A 20493-nucleotide genomic window follows, 5' to 3' on the forward strand; every position below is an offset into this window, starting at 1 on the left:
AGGATAAGATGAAGTGACATGATGTACTTCCAAACTGATGTTAGTTCCAGAATTTTGATATTATAATTCATTTAATTGTGTTTTAACCATCCCGAGGCCCAATTTTTTCAGAAAGGTGAGATGTAAGCAAAATGGATGAAAAGCTCAATTGATCTAAAGCCTGTTGTTAGTCCTGAGTACAGTAGACTTATGGAATCAATTGGATTTACCTGGGCATTGATTTACCATTCAGCAATTCATTCAGTCCATTTACTCTATTTGGAATTAACCAACAGAATTCAAACCATAAAAAGCTAGTGGGGAAAGAACAGCATCCTGTTCCTAGAAGTCCTTTTTTATGCTCTGTAATGGTAACCACAACTTCTGGTAATGCTAACATAAAGTTACATTTCATAAAGACAGGCTACAACAGAAACTGATAAAACTCACCTGAAGAACCAAACTAAATTTTACACAAACTCTGCAGCTTATACCAAAATATGCCCCAAAATATCTCTTCTTCCCCCATCCCATTAAACGCTTCCCTTCCTCCTTTGCTGCTAATATTCAAGTCTTGCCGTCATAATGCCCTGTATTTCCCTGTTTCAACCCAACAGCTTGTGGCAGCTGTTCAAAAACATGTTTATTCACTTATCTGTTTAAGTTACATCTCCTAATTCTCCTAATATGGGACCCATGGTAGCTAAAAATATACATTGAAACAACACATCCTTAAAATGGTATAAACTATAGACAACGCTTTAAAAATAAACAGCAAGCTAATTAAGTTATTTGAAATTGTTAAAAACATATTTATGGTGTAATAATTTTATTTTAAAAAGCACACATCTTCTACCACCAGTTTAAAAGTTGAAAGTCTGATTAAATATAAAGATATTGGCAAAATAAAAAAATAGAACAGAGATGGGGCCAAGAAAGCCTCTTATGAAAGGGAATTTTTCAGTACATAAATGCCTATGATCACTGAAAAATTGTGGTGAGGTTAGAAAAGCTACCTGAGTTCAATAGAAACAATGGGTTTTGGTACGATAACTCAACAAAGAGTGTATCTTATTATTATTATTTTATTATGACACAGCAAACAAGATAGATATGCTGGATTTCGTTTCACAAAATCACAAATCGAACACTTCCCAAGTGTCTAGGACTGTGTGATGTATTTTCGGATGATGCGTGCAGATCCCAGTAGGGTGGCCTTTTGCAGTTGGCAGATCGTAATTTTGTCAATGTCTATTGTTTCCAAATGCTGGCTGAGATCTTTTGGCACTGCACCCAGTGTGCCCATCACCACCGGGACTACCTGCACTGGTTTCTGCCAGAGTCTTTAAAGTTCAATCTTGAGGTCCTGATAGCAGCTGAGTTTTTCCTGTTGTTTTTCGTCAATGCGCCTGTCACCTGGGATGGCAACATCAATGATCCAAACCTTTTTCTTTTCCTCAACTGTGATGTCTGGTGTGTTGTGTTCCAGAACTTTGTCAGTCTGGATTCGGAAGTCCCACAGTATCTTTGCATGCTCATTCTCCAATACTTTTGCAGGTTTGTGATCCCACCAGTTCTTTAGTGCTGGAAGGTGGTACTTGAGGCATAAGTTCCAATGACTCATTTGGGTCACATGGTTGTGCCTCTGTTTGTAGTCTGTCTGTGCGATTTTCTTACAGCAGCTGAGGATATTATTATTATTATTATTATTATTATTATTATTATTATTATTATTATATTTATTAATACCTCACTTTATCTCCACAAAGGGGATTCAAAGCGGCTTGACATAAAAGAATTAACACACAATTTAAAATATACAAAAATACAAACATTAAATAGAATTAAACACAAGCAGCATTAAAAAAAATAATATAAAATCCATCAAAACAGTTAAAAACCACAGCACCCTCTGACTAGATCTAATAATAATAATAATAATAATAATAATAATAATAATAACAACAACAACTTTATTTTTATACCCCGCCCCATCTCCCCGAAGGGACTCGGGGCGGCTTACATGGGGCCTTGCCCGATACAACAATATAATAACAACAAAACAATAAAAAGATCTTAGACACCCTCATCTTTAAAAGCCTGTCTGAATAAAAAGGTTTTAGCCTGCTACCTTAAGGACAGCGTGGAGCAGGCTTTTCTCTGGGCAGGGAGTTCCAGAGATGTGGAGCAGCCACAGAGAAGGCCCTCTCTTTCATTCCCACCAACCAGGTTTGAGATGGAGGTGGGGCCAAGAGAAAGACCTCTCCTGAAGATCTCCGGACCTGGGCAGATTTGTACAAGTTTGATACAGTTTGATACTAATTTAGCTACCATGGCTCAATCAACAGTTTTCTGTTTCTACTGTAAGTTCAAAAACATATTCCCTGCAGATACAGGAGTTGTAATGTTTTGACAGTTGGTCCAATTCCTTTAAAACTGGTTTTATGATTTCTATAATTTTTTTTGGCAGTCCACCTATTTTGTATTATATTCCCTACAACTTCCAGATCATCTTCAAAGGTAGTACCACATAGAGTGTACTGCAGTATGTTAACTGGAAAGTTACCAGTGCCTGGACTATCATGGCTCAGGTCATTCCCCAAAAAGGCCACATCTGGCACACTAATCAAAACTTGTCTCTAAAGACCCAAAACAGCTTAGGTCTTCAGTGGAAGAACTAGATCAAGAAGTATTCACAAGCTTATCATCTGTACCTTCAGGAAGATTGCATCCCAGGTCGGTCATTTATCCAGTTCCTGAAAAGAACCATCAGTCCACAAATATTCTGTAATATCACAATTCAGCTTCATTTCATTTGTCTTCATTCAGCCCATTACTATATCCAGGAAATTGTGTGACACCCACACAAGCTCAGTTGATTTCGATGACAAAAAATAGAGCTGGATTTCATAAACATACTGATACCACCCAAATTCCAAACTTTGGTATACATGCAATCCTCTGAAGAGTGAAGTTGTAGTCTAAGGAACATGTATATGTCTATTAAAGTATCTCCAAACTGCTAAGGAAGCAAAATAGCTAGAGATAGCCCAAGAGGCCAAGGAGGAAGAGGTTTGTGTTCTCTGAACACAGGGCTATGGAATCTAAACATAGCTCCCTTGTCTATGCTATATAGACCTGACAATGCCAAGTATGTGTGTCACCCACAGCAGTTGCTTGAACTATGGCAGTGATGTCAGATTCTAACCACATCCTGAAAAACATCAGCTGCCTTATGCAAAAGTTCCACTCATTTTCTGTGCCAGATTCCATGGGCTTTTAAAAAATATCAGCTGGGATTTCACACATTTTCCATCGAGCTCAAAACTGTCTAAACTATCCTCTCACAAGTACTGCAGGATTTCCTTGCTCCACAACGCAAAAGATTGCAAGATGTATCACTTACAAAGATATATGACTCTCTCTCTACTGGATGTGGTCAAGCGTGAGAGGATTGCAATGCACTAAGTTTTTCTGCAACCTTTGGCTTTGTACAAATAAATGCCTGGGGCTAAGCTGAAACATTACAGAATAAATAGACCCAATCTCAGTCGCAGGTTTTATATTTTCTATTCTCTGAGCACATCCAGATGGCTAACAGCAGACAAGTTGCCAATCAACATTGTTTCTCAGAACTTTACTGCATCTTTCCTCAACCTTTTTCTTATTTGCTAAATGTCTTAGCATTGCTTAGCATTATAATGTTTTAGGATTAAAAATGTGTGTGTAAACAATTCATATAGCCAATAGCACATTTTAAAAATCCTTCAATTTCAAATATTCTAGCATATCTACCAGCAATCTTTTAGCAGTAGTAATGCAATGCAGGCACGAAGAGGACATCTTTCTATGAACTGGCATATAATATGAGCTTTCTCATAGCCTTCCTCGATATGCTCAGTCAGATGGAGAATTTGACCTGTACAGTTTTTCCCTGGTCTGAAACCTGCTTGTTGTGGAATAAGCTTGGGTTCGATAACAGGTCCTAGTCGATTTAATAGCACCCTCTCATAGACTTTATATAGATGACATAAGAGGGAGATTGGTCGATAGTTCCTGGCATTGGAAGCATCTTTACCAGGTTTTAAAATGGCAATGAACTTAGTTTTCCTCCATGCTCTGGGAATCTGTTTGTGTGCCAAGCATTGATTGTAGAATTTCAAAAGCCAGTTTTCAGCTTTGGGGCCCAAGTGTTTGATTTGCTCCATCATCAGGTCATCTAGGCCAGGTGCTTTACCAGTCTTACATCGCTTGATGGCTTCTCTGAGTTCTTTCAGGTTTAGAGGAGAAGACAACTGGTGGGTTTCAAGTTCTGGCACCCTGTTGATTTTCATCTTTATTCTACTGTGGTTGGTTTTCCCATTCGGAATTAGCTGGTGAGCTATCTGGTCTGGTGTCACGTTTGCGTGTCCATGGTTGACCACAGGATCACTATCCAGATGTCTCAGCAGTTGCCAGGCTTTTTGGCTACTCTTGGACATGTCAAGGTTCTCAAGCAGCTCTATCCAACGGTCTTTCTTAGCATTAGCTAAGGCTGTAGATAGTTTTTGACCTGCTGCTGTAGTCCCATCACTGTATGGATTCTCTTGAAATAGTCTGAGATATTCCTGTAGCTGATTTAGCGATTTAGTAGCTGATATATGGCCACTATCAAGTTAAGAGAATCTGTTGCATTCTGCCAAATATTATTTGAAAGAAAACTATGTCCGATGTTGTGACAGAAGGCGGCATTTGAATACCTTTTGGTCATTAGTCTATAATTATGACTTTTGTGTTGATGAGGACAGATCTAAATGTACTGCTGATCAGATCCACCTGGTTTGATCTCTCAGTTGAAACAGTAAGCTAACCTTAACATTTTTATTCATTTTCTCTATTGAAGAGAAACAGTACCTGCCAAGGATATTTTGATGCCTGAGGCACAACAGTAAATGCTATTCCTTTTGTCACCTGCTTCATAAAATTAACGCATAGAGTCCAAAAAAACATGCAATGGCGGAGCTTTGTGGAGGTCATCTTGAGTGGTGGTGTAAAAATCTAGATAATCTGACCTCCTTGATGTTATTTGTAGTATCCATATCTCAAAATGTAGACCTGTCACTCTAAAATCATCATTTTCCCCTCCTGTGATTTTAACACCTTTGTCTAATAAAGGCAATGGAACTTCAAAGGTTTACATGATGTCTTTTGTGCATTTTTGTTCAGCTCTATAATGGCATCACTGTTTTATAGATTGTAAATGTATGACACTTGGAAGAACTCAGGCCCTCCTATAAAGCAGATGGCCTGGCCAGGGACCTGATCTTCCCACGTCCTCTGGAATCACTATGCTGGTGGGATTTCACATTCTCACAGCATTAAAGAGGACTCATCCAAATAAATCTGCTGCCTAAGCAACTGCCTCACTCTACTCAATGGCAGGACAAGTACTCTAGAAAACACATCCTGGTGTCACAATTTATTATTTCTCAAACCACCAAGTCCACTGAAATAACTATTTCAGGCTTCCATGACTGGTCAGTAATTTATCAGAAGATGGAAGGCATTGTCATACATTCAGAGCATTTGTCATTGTGGACCGTGGCAATTTATCCACATAGTGGAATTTTTAAATTGCTTTTTAAAGGTGTATGTAATAAAATAGCTCAAAGTGTCTAGCAAACACATAAAAAGCTATTTTTTCTTATTTTACCCACCATTTTTTGAAACATTTAGGTCATGTCCACCAGAGGAAAAAACAACAACATGGCTCACTTTTATACAGCTCAATGGCAAAATCAATGGCAAATCATTTCAGTATATCTTGTCTTCTATATATACCTTGACTGAATGTCCTTGTTTTTGCTTTTATTTAAATCACCAAGCAAAGAGATTTGCCTTCTTTCAATGCCAATTCTCACTGCTTGAAATTTGAAACACAAATTACAAGTAACAACATACCTGTAATTTATTATTTCAGCAAGTAAAAAGAGGAATAATAATTCAGAAACAAGAAATTGATGGGCTACATAACAAACAAGATTCCTGTTATGGTTGAGCCTTCTGGCTCCGATACTAGGAGACGGGGTCGTAAGACTCCTCGAGAGTCAGACTCTCTTGAGGAGCGCGAAAGGAAACGGCTCCGAGACTTATTTGCAGAACCAACAGACGAAGACTCCTTTGAGGGTTTTACCGAGGGAATGGAGGAAGAGATGGTTAGCTCAGAGGAGGATGACATGGAATGGACTCGTGTGAGGGAGGATTTGGGTGTCACTGGCAATGATAGCATGGGAGGCGACTGGCGGGTTGCAGGATCGGACCCGTGGACGGGCTGGAGGGATGGAGCGGGATCCACAGCTGGGGATGCTGTGGGGCGTAGTCAAAGGTGTTTTAGCTCTGATGAGGATGATGATGATGAGGCACCTGGAATTAGGATAGCAGCTGACAGCGATGTGGAGTTATGAACTGGGATAAAATGGGGTTTAGGATCAATGGCTAATTGCGTTGGGCAAGGTAATCTGGACGAACGCTTGGGCTCTTGTTGGGGGACTTCCTGAAGACGGGTGTGATTCGTTGCTGGATACGTAAGTTACCAAGGACACTGGGCATAGACGGCGGGAGGAACTGTGTGGGGTTTTTCTGTGCAACTTGTGTTTAATCTTGATAGCTTGGACCTCCGTCGTCTTTTTGACGGACATTAATTACCTACTCTGGATTGACGCTGGACTGACTGACTGACTACGACCTTGGACTATCCCTTCTGTGGCTATCGGTGGAACTTGTGGAACTTTAGACGTCTGCGCTTGGCTTTCGACCTTGGACCGGACTGGGACCCTGCTGACCGCCGTTACCCTGATAGATGTGCCTGGACCTGGATTTCGCTCGTTGCACGGAGGAGTAAACAGCCTGAGTTACTCATCTGTAGCTTTTGAGTAGCAGAGAGGAATCTGCTGCCAGTTTTTTGTGTTCATTTTGACCTCTGTTTACCAACTTTTGTTTGTTTAAATTGCCAGGCTGAAGTAAGCACTTTTGATTTAATCCAGATTAAACTCCTGTTTAATCCGGTTTATTCTTTCGAACCGTTTTAATTCAAACGAAGCTGTTTCTGTTACTTTTCACACTGAAGACAAGTGTTTGCCTAGTCCTTTGTTTCCTACGGGCATTTTTTAGTTCTGTAACCTCAATAAACTGTGTTGTACTCTATTTGGTGGCGTTCTGTCTATGACAATTCCTTTGGAGGGGCAAAAGGTTTTGTAGGTCTTGTTCTTCCAATTTTTGAAAATTTCTTAATAGAGTGGTTCTTTTTAAAGGAAATTAATATGCAACAAAAAGAAATGATGAAAATAACAAAGATAACAAGTTAGATATAAAATGTCATCGTGGAGTAATGTAAAAAGTTAGTTTTTAATAAATGCCATGAGTAACATTCATGAACAACCTTCCAAGATCTGGTTTAAAATTATCATCATTATCTACAATTACATTTAATTGTAACAATTCTCATCATAGGTATTATTTTGGAATTATTCATATGACACCACACATATTGAAAATGCACACTGTACTCTGTTATCCAGTTACCCAAGTCAGAGTCTACTTAATGATGGCATCAGGATTATGGACTATGCTTCCTAAAGAGACCAGACAGCTTTTCTCTTCTCTAGAAGTGCATCTACACTGTAGAAAGAATGTGATTTGACATAACTTTAACTGCTATGGCTTAGTTTTATTGATGTCCACAATCTCCGGGTCCATTTCTCATTGTGGCAGCTCCAATCAATTCCACTAGAGACACATAGAGATCATTTATTCCTCCGCTGGCCAAAGAAGGACATCAGGGAAAAGTTTCCTACATCCAACATGAACCACAGTTACAAGCATGGGCATTTAACAGACATCTGAAAGAATAGACATCTGCTGAGATGGAGGCAAATTATGATCCACAATCTTATAGGTTCAAAAGTACATTCATTTACAGTCTGTGACTGGTGCACAGTATGACAGGAAACAGTATAGCATGAAACCTAGGACTTCATCAGATAGAGTGAGGGGGGAATGAGGGAAAGTGGGGGAAAGCAAAGGGAAATAAATGTCTTTCCCCATCGTGTGGAATGGCAAGCCATCTTATGGCTGTTTGGAGTCGGGTAACATCCAATTTCTGAAGATGGATATCAGGCTCCGATTCCATGTGCTGTGGAAAAGGAGCCCAATGGAATCCCACCAGAACTGCCCTTACGTCATGTGTAGGATTCCCATGGGGTTCTATTACCACAATGCGTGTAAATAAAGCTCTACACCTGTCTGATGAGGTATCTAAAAAAGTTTTTATTGGAATAATTATTGAAACCACCTCCTGTATCTGTGCTGCCCTTTTCTGCCTGTGGGGATTATTTTGAGTAAACAATGTGTATTGGTTGCTATCGGCTGGCAGAATGGAAGGTTCCCTTGATGAGACAATGGGTGGCCATTCTGAACTGATGGGTTTTAGCTTCTAATAATCCATTGTGTTGTGAATAGGATCGAGGCATTCTCAGAACTTATTTTTCCAGCGGCTTTAGCTGCACCCTTCTCAGAATTTATCAATTGTTGGGAAAGGAATGTGGAGTTGTATGTGGCTCAGCCAAGAGGTCATTCTCCTGGCTTTCATAGCCGAGAGGGATAACTCTGCCATTTTTGGACCCCAGGAACTTTTTGGGTCCCTGTTTCAGACAACATTATGGAATCATGAAAATGCTGGTACCTCACCAAACTACAAATCCCAGTATTGAGTCATGGCAGCTGAGTGTTGAGGAAGCCTAGCAGAGACCAATCTGCAATCAGCCCAGTCAAGAGCAATGTATCCTCCAGAATCTTGCTGGACAGGAAGGGAGCGAAAAGGGAAAAGAAAAGTGAGTGGGCGGCATTGCCAATAAGAAAAAGTTGAAAATAAGTATAGCAGAAAGTCAGAGGGTGAGGGAGAATAAGAAAGGGTGATGCCATTGTTTTTTTGCATCTGGCTCTATAGCCATTTTGGTCCCACCCATGGCCATGAAAAATTTGCTCTGCTGGAATTCAACCTTTGCAGAAAAGAGGTTCATCTCTTTAGCTGTCTGATTACTGTGTTTTATGTAATAAGTCTTTAAATTGTGACTCACTTCTTTTAATACCAAACAGACTGCTTATTTATTACAGTCGGCCAATTGTATCCATGGGTTCTGAGTCCACTGACCAAAAATATTCAAAAATACAAACTTTGTGTCATTCATGATTTCATATAAAAGATTCCATTTTATTATGCATTGTATATAATGGAACATGAGCATCCACATTTTTGGTATCTATGGTAGATCCTGGAACAAAACCCCAAGCTATATTGAGGGCCCATTGTGATATTAAATAGTTTTTTTTAAAAAAAAAATAGTGTTCAGTGCATGAGGAATCTCAAGGTGGTCTCTAGGAGATAAAAAATAAAATGAAAACACATTTGGCAGGGGAAACCCTTAAAACACATACACAATAAATACAGCTCTAAAAGCCATATGGAATATTAGTCCTGTCTATCCACTAAAATTTCATTGGAGACTGAGTCTAGGGACTTTTATCATAGTTGTGGTCTTTATTGTATGCTTTTATTTTAGTTTTTGAAGTCAGCATTTAAAAGTGTTTGTAAGTTCTTTTCCATATTTTTAAACGAACAGCATATAAATTAACTGACATATATATAGAACTGCCTTGCAAGGCATTGAAAGAACTAAAACAAAAATGTGCACAGAGAAAAACGAAATCATGCATATTAAACATGCTTTCATATAAACAGATTTTCATAAATTTACTTATTTCACTTCTGATATTGATAGCTATGAATAATTCAGAGCATTATGACCCTGCCTGTCACCAACACCCAACACTTACAAATTGCTGCCTGATTTTGAGTTTGTCTTTACATCAATATGGCCTAGAAATGTGCTTTAAAACAAAGAATACAAGTTGTTATCTCGGTTTGTTGATTTCTGAGCCCAGTTTCAAATCCTGGGTTTAAATAAAAATACTTTTTAAATGGTCCAAGAGCACCCAATCCTTATGTTGAAAAGCAAAGTACAGTGGCATCCACTGCAGTTTGGTTCCCCCAGGGATGCCAAAACACCAAGTTATATACGAGAGTTGAATGAAAAGTAATGCCTCCACCTTCGTTACTTGGTTTTGGATGGGAATATTTTAATAAATCAAACACAGAAATATTGTGTGTGTATGGGCGACACACCTCAGTGGAGGGAAGGGGAACCAAGAACAACAACACGAGACATTTTTTGGGTATAAAATAGGCCACAGTTTTTTTATTGGTTACAGAACAAGGGTTGGCTGCCATGCATGGGTCCTGGATCAAAGATCGGTCAGCCTGCTGCTGACCGATGACTCAAACCAAACTGGGGTGCTACCGGAACCAAAACCAGCCAGCGGTATCAATGCACCCCAGAGGACCACCGGATACTCCTCCCTTCCTGCCAATGAGGGAGGGTGGAGTAAGCAAGCCAGATCCAGGGACTAAACACAGAAATAATCCTTAGAATGTGCTCTTTAACTATCACTATTCATTCACCTATCCACATAATCACCAATTAGATACATTTCTGCCAATGATGAACAAGTTTTCTGAAGCCATCATGGAAAAAGTCGACACTCTGTTTCCGCAACCAGCGTCTCACAGTACCCATCGTGCACAGATCTTCTGATAGCCAAGCAAAGCAATAATGTGACCCATACGTTCTTGTGAAATGCCAATTATGCTTGAAATTTCTCTCTGAGTGATACGACGATTATCTTGAATCAATCTGTCAACCTTTTGCTTGTGAAACTCGGTGGTTGCTGTCACAGGACATCCAACTTTTTGTTTGTCATGCAAGTGAGATGTTCCCACCTCAACATCTTTAAACTTACTCGCCCAATGATGCAAAGTACTCACATCAGCACAATCACCATAAACAGCTTGCATTCTCTAATGAATCTCCTTTGGGATGACACCTTCTGCTGTCAAGAATTCAATGACTGCACATTGCTTAAGTTGCATTGACCGACCGTCTGTGCAGGGTTCCATACTTCACACTTTAACAACACAACCGTTCAATACTAAGGCTTCCCGCCAAATGGACCTGTAGAGGAGAGTCTACTGAACAAGCCAGTACCTGCCGCATACCAGTACTGCCATCTGTGGAGGAGTTACATAGGTGGAAGCATTATTTTTCATTTAACCCTCGTATAATGGCATAGTAATAAGGCATCCCTTTAAAATAACAAAATCAAGAGTTGCTTAATGGATTTTAAAAATATATTCAAACCATAGATGATTGAATCCATGGATGCAAAATCCATGGATAGGGAGGCTGTCTGTAAGAGACCAGATCCATGCCAATCTGAAAAAAGGAGGCGACCAAGGTTTGCAATGGACAAAGGAATATGAGGAACCATTTGTAAGCCACATTGATCTTCCTGAATAAAGAAGACTATAGGTAAGAAAGAAAGAAAATGGAAACAAAGAGTACACACACCATGTCCACAACCTCCCTTAAAGGTTTACTCTACAAAGACACAAAACAGAGCAATGTAATTCAGGATAATTTTGCAAGAAGCCATTTCGCCTGCAGATAAAATGTCAGCTTGATGGAGAGGACACCATTGCATTTCATATAGGTAGCTTTCAAAGAGATTGCCCACTGTGGACAAAATATCCTAGGCAACCAAGACCCCCCTTCCCTCCAACCCCTCCAACCCTTTCTTCAGAACACAGAAAACCAGATGGGGAAACTTAAGTGCAGTAAATAAGTTAAATGAACATAACAGCAAAGTGCTGAGTCCAGTCATTTCCCCCAAGAGAACAAGAACAGCTCTGTGGCTTTATTGGTGCTTGTAATTAACACCTGGTTCAAACATGTTTATTGGCAAAATAGAAGAAAGATGGAGGAACGGAGGGTAAAGCAGCCTTGAAATTAATTGCCTGCCATTTCTATGGGCTTCTTTAACAATGGGCATTATTAAAATACAATCTCTCACAATAAAAAGAAGCCTGCACCTTCAAATCTCTGTATTTCTATTGCAAACCACAAATGTTTACATTGAAATAATGGGTTTTTTTCCTCCCAAATAGTATCAATAATTATTCTACTTCAAATGTGGTTCTCTTGTGAAATTATTAGTCAGATAGGTTCTTTTAACAAAGCTTGTTATCACCCAAGGCCTAACTAAGGCAAATGTTTACATTATGTACTTTATTGTTTACTTTTAAAAATATTTCAGACAATTGTATTTTTAAAGTTTCTATTTATTTTAAGTTAATTTTACATACCAAATAAAAGATTGTTTGGATGCTCCCTTTAATAATTTTTGAACAGAAATTTATTTTCCTTTCCTTTCTCTCAAATGCTAAAAGAGCTTCCTTTTGTGGAATGGTTTATGGATTGATAATAGCTATTCTCTTCATACATTTTAACTGGCTATATTGTTAAAATCCTAACTAAAGTGGTTTTTGCATTTTGTTTTTAAAGATATTGCTTGCTCCCGCCTCCCTCCTCAAAATTTTTTTAAAATTAAGAAATTGTATACAGATATTAGCTCTGTTTTTTTATTTCTATCTTCTTGAACTCTAAACAAGATTAAGACAATAAATCCAATCCAACTCATGTATATATGCAGGATACAGTCCATGGATAATAGTGAAATCTGTACTTTCACTGTATTTGGAATGGAAGCATCCCATAGAATCTCGCTGGAGGGCCTAGTGAAACTCACAAACAAAAGTATAACTATGGATAGCAAATCTATGGATAAGGACATTGAATTATAATATCTTAGAGATTTCTAATTAGCCCCTGAATCAGAACTTTATAGTGAGCGTGAAATGCTGTATTTCATTGCATAATAGTCACACTTTTTCCCTCCCCCCTCAAAAAGGGTGTGTGACTATTATGTGATGGTGACTATTATGTGATGAACTGTGGTAGATTCCGATCCTTGACTACTGAGACTACTGCATGCACTGGTAACCTCAAGGTTGGACTTCTGCAAAGCACTTTACATTGGGCTACCTTTGTACCAAGTTTGGAAACTCCAGTTGATTCAAAATACAGCAGCCAGATTGGTTACGGCAATACCCAGGAGTGAACATATCATACCTATCCTAAAGCCACGCCACTGGCTGCCAATTAGTTTCCAGACAAAGTACAAAGAATTGGTTTTGACCTTTAAAGCCTAACATGGTTTGGGTCCAGGTTATCTACAGGATCGCCTTCTTCTGTACAATCCAGTCCAAACACTGAGGTACTCTGGGGGGCATTTACTCCAGCCTGTAAGAACCCGACTGGCCACCGTCACCCAGAGAACATTTTCATCGGCCTCCCCAAGGCTGTGGAATGACCTGCCAGTCTAAATCAGCTGTTGCAATTTAAGACACAAGTGAAGACCTATCTCTTCTGGCAGGCCTACCCAGACAATTTTAATCTTATGTTTAATCTATGTTTTGTGTATTTTAATATGTTATCTTGTGGATATATGTTTTAATATGTTTATTTTAAAGAATCTTTTTAGCTGACTGTGTGTTTTACAATGTTGTATCCCACCTTGAGCCATGAGGACAGTCAGGCAAGAAATTAAATAATAATAATAATAATAATAATTATTATTATTATTATTATTATTATTATTATTATTGAATGTGTGTTTTACAATGTTGTAACCCACCTCGAGTTGTGAGGACAGGGAGGCAAGAAATTTAAAAAACATTATGATGATATTAATGATTATTACTGTAGATGAACAATGATCCTGCAAAAGATGTCCTATTAGCCCTAGCATGCACAGCCAATGGTGAGGGATGGTGGAAGCTGCAATCCAAAAATAGACATAAGAACACAAATTGCCTACCCCTATCTCATTTGTTTATTACTTCATGTGTAATATTGCACATAGTAAGTGATAAAATCATGTATTGCTGGAATAATATTGCCTATAGTTCATACTTGTAAACAGAAGGAAAACTAAAAGAAGAAACCTTAGTGGAGAAAGCACTCAGGCTGCACCTGTGGCCTGCCTTTCACTGTGTCAACACTTTGTCCAGATTCTCCTGGCTGTTCTGAGGGCATCCTGTTTGTTCCATAGGGCATTGTTTTGTGGAATTTTAAGCACCTGCTCCATGTCTGAAACTTCTTTGTCTGGCTGGCTGTTGTTTTTATTTATAATCAGACACGTTCACATCTTCTCTCCTTGGACTTATTAAGTACATGGAAGTCATGATGACAAAATATTTCCAAGCAAAACAAACCCAAGAAAAAGAAAAAAACACTCCTCAGCCAGCTTTTAATCTGAGTTGACATCAACATCATAATGAACCCCTTCTACTTGTATCTTCTAAAAGTCTCAAAGACCTTTTGCATCATTAGGGCAAGCAAGGAATGTTCCTTGGCTCAGATTCCTAAACTATCTCATGTATTGTATTTTATTTATATCCTAACTTTTTCCCAAAATGGAATCAAGGCAGTATATATCATAGACTAAAAACAAAGGACTGCTAAATACTTGAAGGTTAAAAGGAGTCTTTAAAAACAAAACAACCAAATCAACAATCCTTTTAAACAGCACTAATTTAATCAGTATAAAACAATTAAATAAAACAAAGAAAAAGGATAGCACACACAGCCTATTAAGAGAATCACCTGTACAATCTAATGCTTGTTTAAATACAAAAGTATTTACTTGCCAGTAGAAGAAGAACAAATATAAATTACACAGCCTAGAAGCAGCCGCTGAAAAGACTCTTTCACATGTACCTACATGATAGGTTGGTGCCACCTATGGAACAGAGAGAAAGTCCCCATCAATAGCCTTATAAACATTTATTTACCAGAGATCGTCTTAAAATATTTTTGTTGTCATGTACCACCAAGACTTAATTCAAAATGTAAAGCCCCAAAGCGCTCATGAAGGAGCTCTAGCGTAGGCTCGTCTATGAGGTCACCAAGAGTCGAAAGCAACTGAACAAATAAACAACAAAAGCGCTCATCTTCAAATTTGGAGAGAAGGTAGAAATAAGCAAATGCACACATTCTATCATAATATTATTGTTGGAATGATTCCATACAATTTAAATGATGATGATACTCAAACACTGAACTATGGCCCAAAATTTCTTGTTAATTTTAATTAACTAATGAGAAGGCAGGTGCTGCCTTTCACTTAACAAGCCTTGTTATATCCGGCTTAATATCTGAAACTCGTATTCTGAGTTCTGGCAATACAATTTTCAAAACGTTTGTATTCTGATTTCTAAATAAATAAAAGCAATGTTTTTTTTCCACACACATATATCATTATGAAAGGCATCCAAACTTTCAATCCTCTTCAAAAGTCCCATATATTTTGGGCAGCTCCTGGTACTGAAATTTCAGAGCACCATTCATGGATATTTCTATGACCGTGTTTTGTTCTGCTGCTGTAAGTCCTTTTAGTACATACACATTAACTTAAAATGGATCTCGAACCTAGTTTTTGTTTGCATCAGGAACAGGAAAATAATAACAGAAACTTTCAAATGTTTCTTTCAAATGGTGTGAGATAAGTGATGTGTTCTCCTCGGATAACTCTTCGAAGGTGCAACTCAAAATATGCAGGATTTGGAAATGTCTCACAGTTTTTATTCAATAAGCAATGATGCCACAATTCCAACTTTTTCGTCATTGTTTTGGTCTTGTTTGAAGATTTAAGGAGCATATTAACATGGGTCAAGATATCTGACAGAGATACTTATTTTATTAATTAGGAAAGATATGTCATACAGATGAAATTGCTGCTCTATGAGGAAAAATCTTATATCTCAATTCCTGAAAGCCTGCTCTGAATAAATCTTGTCCAGAAAAGCCATAAGAAGTGGTGGCCAGAAGCTGAATAACAAAAACAAGTTTTTATATTAGGGCATGGAAACTTTGACCACCTCAATAGACTATGACTCCTTTGAGAGAATCAAATTGCAGAAAAATAACTGCATTACTGGGTACTTATCAAGGTGAAACAAATATACCTGCAGTACTTTGTAGAATGATCAATTTATCGTCCCTTGAGGCTTGTTGAGCAACAGACTACTTTATCATATGCATGAAAGAGACTCTCTAACCTTAGGCATACATCCTCCTATCTGATTCCACAGTAGACATGGGAATGAAACCATGTTTATGATGTGAATTGCATTCACAAATCAAGTGAAAAAAACAGTATGTTTGTTGTGTAAATAAAAAAACAACCACTGAATATTTTCAGGCCGCTCTATCCTCAGCAAAGAATTCAAGCATATGAATCAGTTCAGTCACCAATTTAATTCGGTTCCTGCATGCAACATTACCTATAATTTTAAATTGATAAGATATTAAGAAATGGTGGGACAGAGAGGCAAGTGCAAAGGAATTGTGTCCCAATGGGTTCCAACTGCAACATGATACATGGCTGCTGCTCCTACAATTCAAGCCATAACCATACTTGAGGAAGCTGTTTCCATTTACACCAGGGTGATCTTCTTTGAGCTTGGTTAATGTTGTTCGGAGTCAATTTGTTACTTGCCAGAATCACATGCCACGTATCAATCAGTTCCCCCTTTTCTGTTTTAGGACCAGTTACAACAAATTTGAATCCACAGAGATTTTTGTCCAGGAACTGCATTTCTTCCTTTCGTGTATATTCCACTCTAACCCATCTGAAGACAATAGTGAAACTAGAAAGAATTATCAGAATAAAGTATGTCTAGAAACAGGGTTGTTGTATGTTTTCCGGGCTGTATTACCTCACAACCTCTGAGGATGCCTGCCATAGATGTGGGCAAAACATCAGGAGAGAATACTTCTGGAACATGGCCATACAGCCTGGAAAACATACAACAACCCTGTGATCCCGGCCATGAAAGCCTTCGACAACACATATGTCTAGAAAGACCTCCTTGCATTAATGAAAGTTACTGGTTTCACGTAAATCAACCTGAGCAAAAGCAAGCAGGTTTTTAATGTATATTAAAGCAGACTAGGCCTAAAAAAAAAAGCAAGCCAGCATTTGCATTGCCATTAGTTAGCAAGATTAAGGCTGGAAAAATCCTGAATTAATACGCAGGAAGTTGATCTTTTGCACACCAAGCAGCAAATTAAATGTCCTAATTTTTACTGAGGAAACCAAGATGACCTCTACCACTCTAAATGCCCCTTTATTTATGATGATTAAATATGGAAAAGCCAGGAGCTTATCAGTTAAGCTTGTAGCTTATGACTGGTTTCCTAACAAATGTTTTAAAGAATACTGCACAAAATCTATGATTTACCTGTACGGCATAGATCAGAAAGATGGAAGAAGATTCACCTCAAAAGGGGAATGGGGCAGCTTACATTTGGGCTTCATCTTCAAGAAACCTACAGTCATCAAATATAGTGACCATACCAGGAGTTGCAGGTTAGAAAAGTAATGTTCTCAAATTCAGTAAAAAATTCTAACTTCAATACTTTATTTTATTTATTTTATTTCCAACATTTATATCCCGCCCTTCTCACCCGAAGGGACTCAGGGCGGCGTACAAAATTGGCAACAATTCGATGCCTATACATAATTAAAACAGCTATAAAAATCCAATAAAACAATTAAAACAATATAAAAAATATAAAAAACATATTATTAAAATCCATTCCTCCAAAATCCTCGTGCTGTAGCCGTAAATCAGTCCGGGTCGTCATTATCGTTTAATCTTCAAAAGCCTGGGCACATAGCCATGTTTTCAGGGCTTTTCTAAAACTCAAAAGGGTTGGGGCTTGCCGTATTTCTCTGGGGAGGGTGTTCCACAGCCGGGGAGCCACCACCGAGAAGGCCCTGTCCCTCGTCCCCACCAGCCGTGCCTGTGAGGCAGGCGGGACCGAGAGCAGGGCCTCTCCAGATGACCTTAGGGATCTTCCTGGCTCATAGGAGGAGATACGTTCGGACAAGTAGATTGGGCCAGAACCGTTTAGGGCTTTATAGGTCAAAACCAGCACTTTGAATTGGGCTCGGTAGCATATCGGCAGCCAGTGGAGCTGGCTAAGTAGGGAGGTGGTACGCTCCCTATAAGCCACCCCAGTTATTATTCTGGCTGCCGCCCGTTGTACTAATTGGAGCTTCCGGGCCGTCTTCAAAGGCAACCCCACGTAGAGAGCGTTGCAGTAGTCCAAACGGGATGTAACCAGAGCGTGGACCACCGTGGCCAAGTCAGACTTCCCAAGGAACGGGCGCAGCTGGCGCACAAGTCTTAGTTGTGCAAAGGCTCCCCTGGCCACCGCCGAGACCTGGGGCTCCAGGCTCAGCAATGAGTCCAGGAGAACCCCCAGACTGCGAACCTGTGTCTTCAGGGGGAGTGCGACCCCGTCCAACACAGGCTGTAACCCTATTCCCTGTTCAGCCTTGCGACTGACTAGGAGGACCTCTGTCTTGTCTGGATTCAGTTTCAATTTGTTCGCCCTCATCCAGTCCGACACAGAGGCCAGACACCGGTTCAGGACCTGAACAGCCTCCTTAGTGACAGGTGGGAAGGAGGTGGGATCTGCGTACAGATGACACCGAACCCCGAAACTCCTGATGATCTCTCCCAGCGGCTTCATGTATATGTTGAACAACATGGGGGACAGTACTGAACCCTGCGGGACCCCACAAGTCAATGGTTGTGGGGCCGAGCAGGTGTCCCCCAATGACACCATCTGGGAACGCCCCTCCAGGAAGGACTGGAGCCACTGCAAAACAGTACCTCCGAGACCCATCCCGGCAAGGCGCCCCAGAAGGATACCGTGATCGACGGTATCGAAGGCCGCTGAGAGGTCCAGCAGAACCAGTAGGGACAAACTCCCCCTGTCCAGTTCCCGGCGTAGATCATCGACTAAGGCGACCAAGGCTGTCTCGGTACCATGCCCCAGCCTGAAACCAGACTGCGCCAGATCTAGAAAATCAGTGTCAACCAAGAATGCCTGGAGTTGTGCGGCCACCACACGTTCCACGACCTTGCCCAAAAAGGGGAGATTGGAAATAGGCCGATAGCTATCCAATTGAGTGGGGTCCAGTGATGGCTTCTTCAACAGCTGTTTGATCACAGCCAATTTAAGGCTCGCTGGAAATATGCCTTCCCGAAGGGAGGCATTCACCACCACCTTCACCCACTCGGCCAATCCCCCTCTGGCTTCTCTCACTAGCCAGGATGGGCAGGGGTCTAGGATGCATGTGGTAGCCCTCACCTCTCCAAGCACCTTGTCCACGTCCTCAGGCTGAACCAATTGAAACGAATCCATCAAAATAGGACAAGCAGGTGCTCTTGCTACATCCTCGGAGACTGCCGTTAATATGGTGTCAAAGCCAGAACGGATCAAAGCGACTTTGTCCGCAAAGAACCGAGCAAATGCTTCACAGCGGGCTGCCGAGTTGTCAGGGATCCCGTCTTGAGGGACGGGATATAACAAACCTCTGACAACTCGGGACAGCTCCGCCGGACGGTTCTTTGCAGACGCAATATTAGCTGCAAAGAAAATGTTCTTTGCAGCATCTATTGCCGCGGCATATGCCCTAAGATAGGAACACAGCCGTGTTCGGTTTGGCTCGCTTGGCTCCGAACGCCACACACCCTCTAGTCCCCTCTTCTTTCGCTTCATCGCTGCCAACTCCTCGGTGAACCAAGGAGATGGTTTAGCTCGGGTACTTGAGAGGGGACGTTCCGGAGCGACCGTGTCTATTGCCCTAGCCGCCTCCTTGTTCCAGAGGGCGACCAGAGCATCGACAGGGTCACCAGCCGAGGTGGCGGGAAATTCCCCAAGAGCTGTCAGGAATCCATCCGGATCCATAAGCCTCCTGGGGCGGACCATTTTGGGTCCTCCACCCCTGCGGAGGTTGGGGGGCGCAGTGATTAAACATGTGTTGAAAAAGATAGCCATGTTCGAAGATATAGCCGTGTTAGCTTGTTTCAGTATACAAAGAGACCTTGTAGTATATTTGAGAATACCTGAAAAGGAAGAAATTTACAGCATAAGTCTATGGTGTAGCAAACTCAGTATACAAATGCCTTACTCTAGTCTCAAAGGCGCTATAAGACTCAATATCTTATATGAAGCATGGTAGTAGAAATTAGGCAAGTGGGTAAGAGCAGCAATCTACCCAACAGCAATGTTGAACTACACTGGAAGGTACTAGTTGTCCATGAAGAGACTGGAAGCACTGGCCTGTCACTCAAAGTCTACAGACAGGAAAGTTCTGCAGTGACAACTCAGCAGGAATGGGGTTGCCTGAGGGGTAGTGACATGTCAGATAAGTTGTAGAGTTGTGGAGTCACTGTTCTAGTGACCTCATCACAATAGAGCAGTGGCTCTCAGCCTGTGGGCCTACAACTCCCAGAAATCCTAGCCACTTTACCAGCTGTTAGGATTTCTGGGAGATGAAGGCCAAAACATCTGGGGACCTACAGGTTGAGAACCACTGAAATAGAGCATGGATCCACTTTTAATCCGGTTTCTGCCTCCTGCAAAATTCTGGGGATTGTAG

At 40.3% G+C, this 20493-nt stretch overlaps 1 long non-coding RNA gene across 5 annotated transcripts in view; it reads right to left on the reverse strand.

Annotated features, from left to right (window-relative positions):
- LOC103278564 (RNA-directed DNA polymerase from mobile element jockey) overlaps positions 1 to 20493 on the reverse strand; it is a 406813-nt gene that overhangs the window by 24611 nt on the left and 361709 nt on the right. For 4 of the 5 annotated variants that reach the window (XR_010006102.1, XR_010006103.1, XR_010006101.1 and 1 more), the window contains one exon: positions 1045 to 19957. The exons of the other annotated variant lie outside the window; for it this stretch is intronic. This is a non-coding gene — a long non-coding RNA (RNA-directed DNA polymerase from mobile element jockey). Of the gene's footprint in view, positions 1 to 1044; positions 19958 to 20493 lie in introns of those variants that run through there. 5 annotated transcript variants of the gene reach the window in all.

The sequence above is a fragment of the Anolis carolinensis genome, chromosome 4 (genome assembly GCF_035594765.1).
Source record: "Anolis carolinensis isolate JA03-04 chromosome 4, rAnoCar3.1.pri, whole genome shotgun sequence".
Taxonomy (NCBI): Eukaryota; Metazoa; Chordata; class Lepidosauria; order Squamata; family Dactyloidae; genus Anolis; species Anolis carolinensis.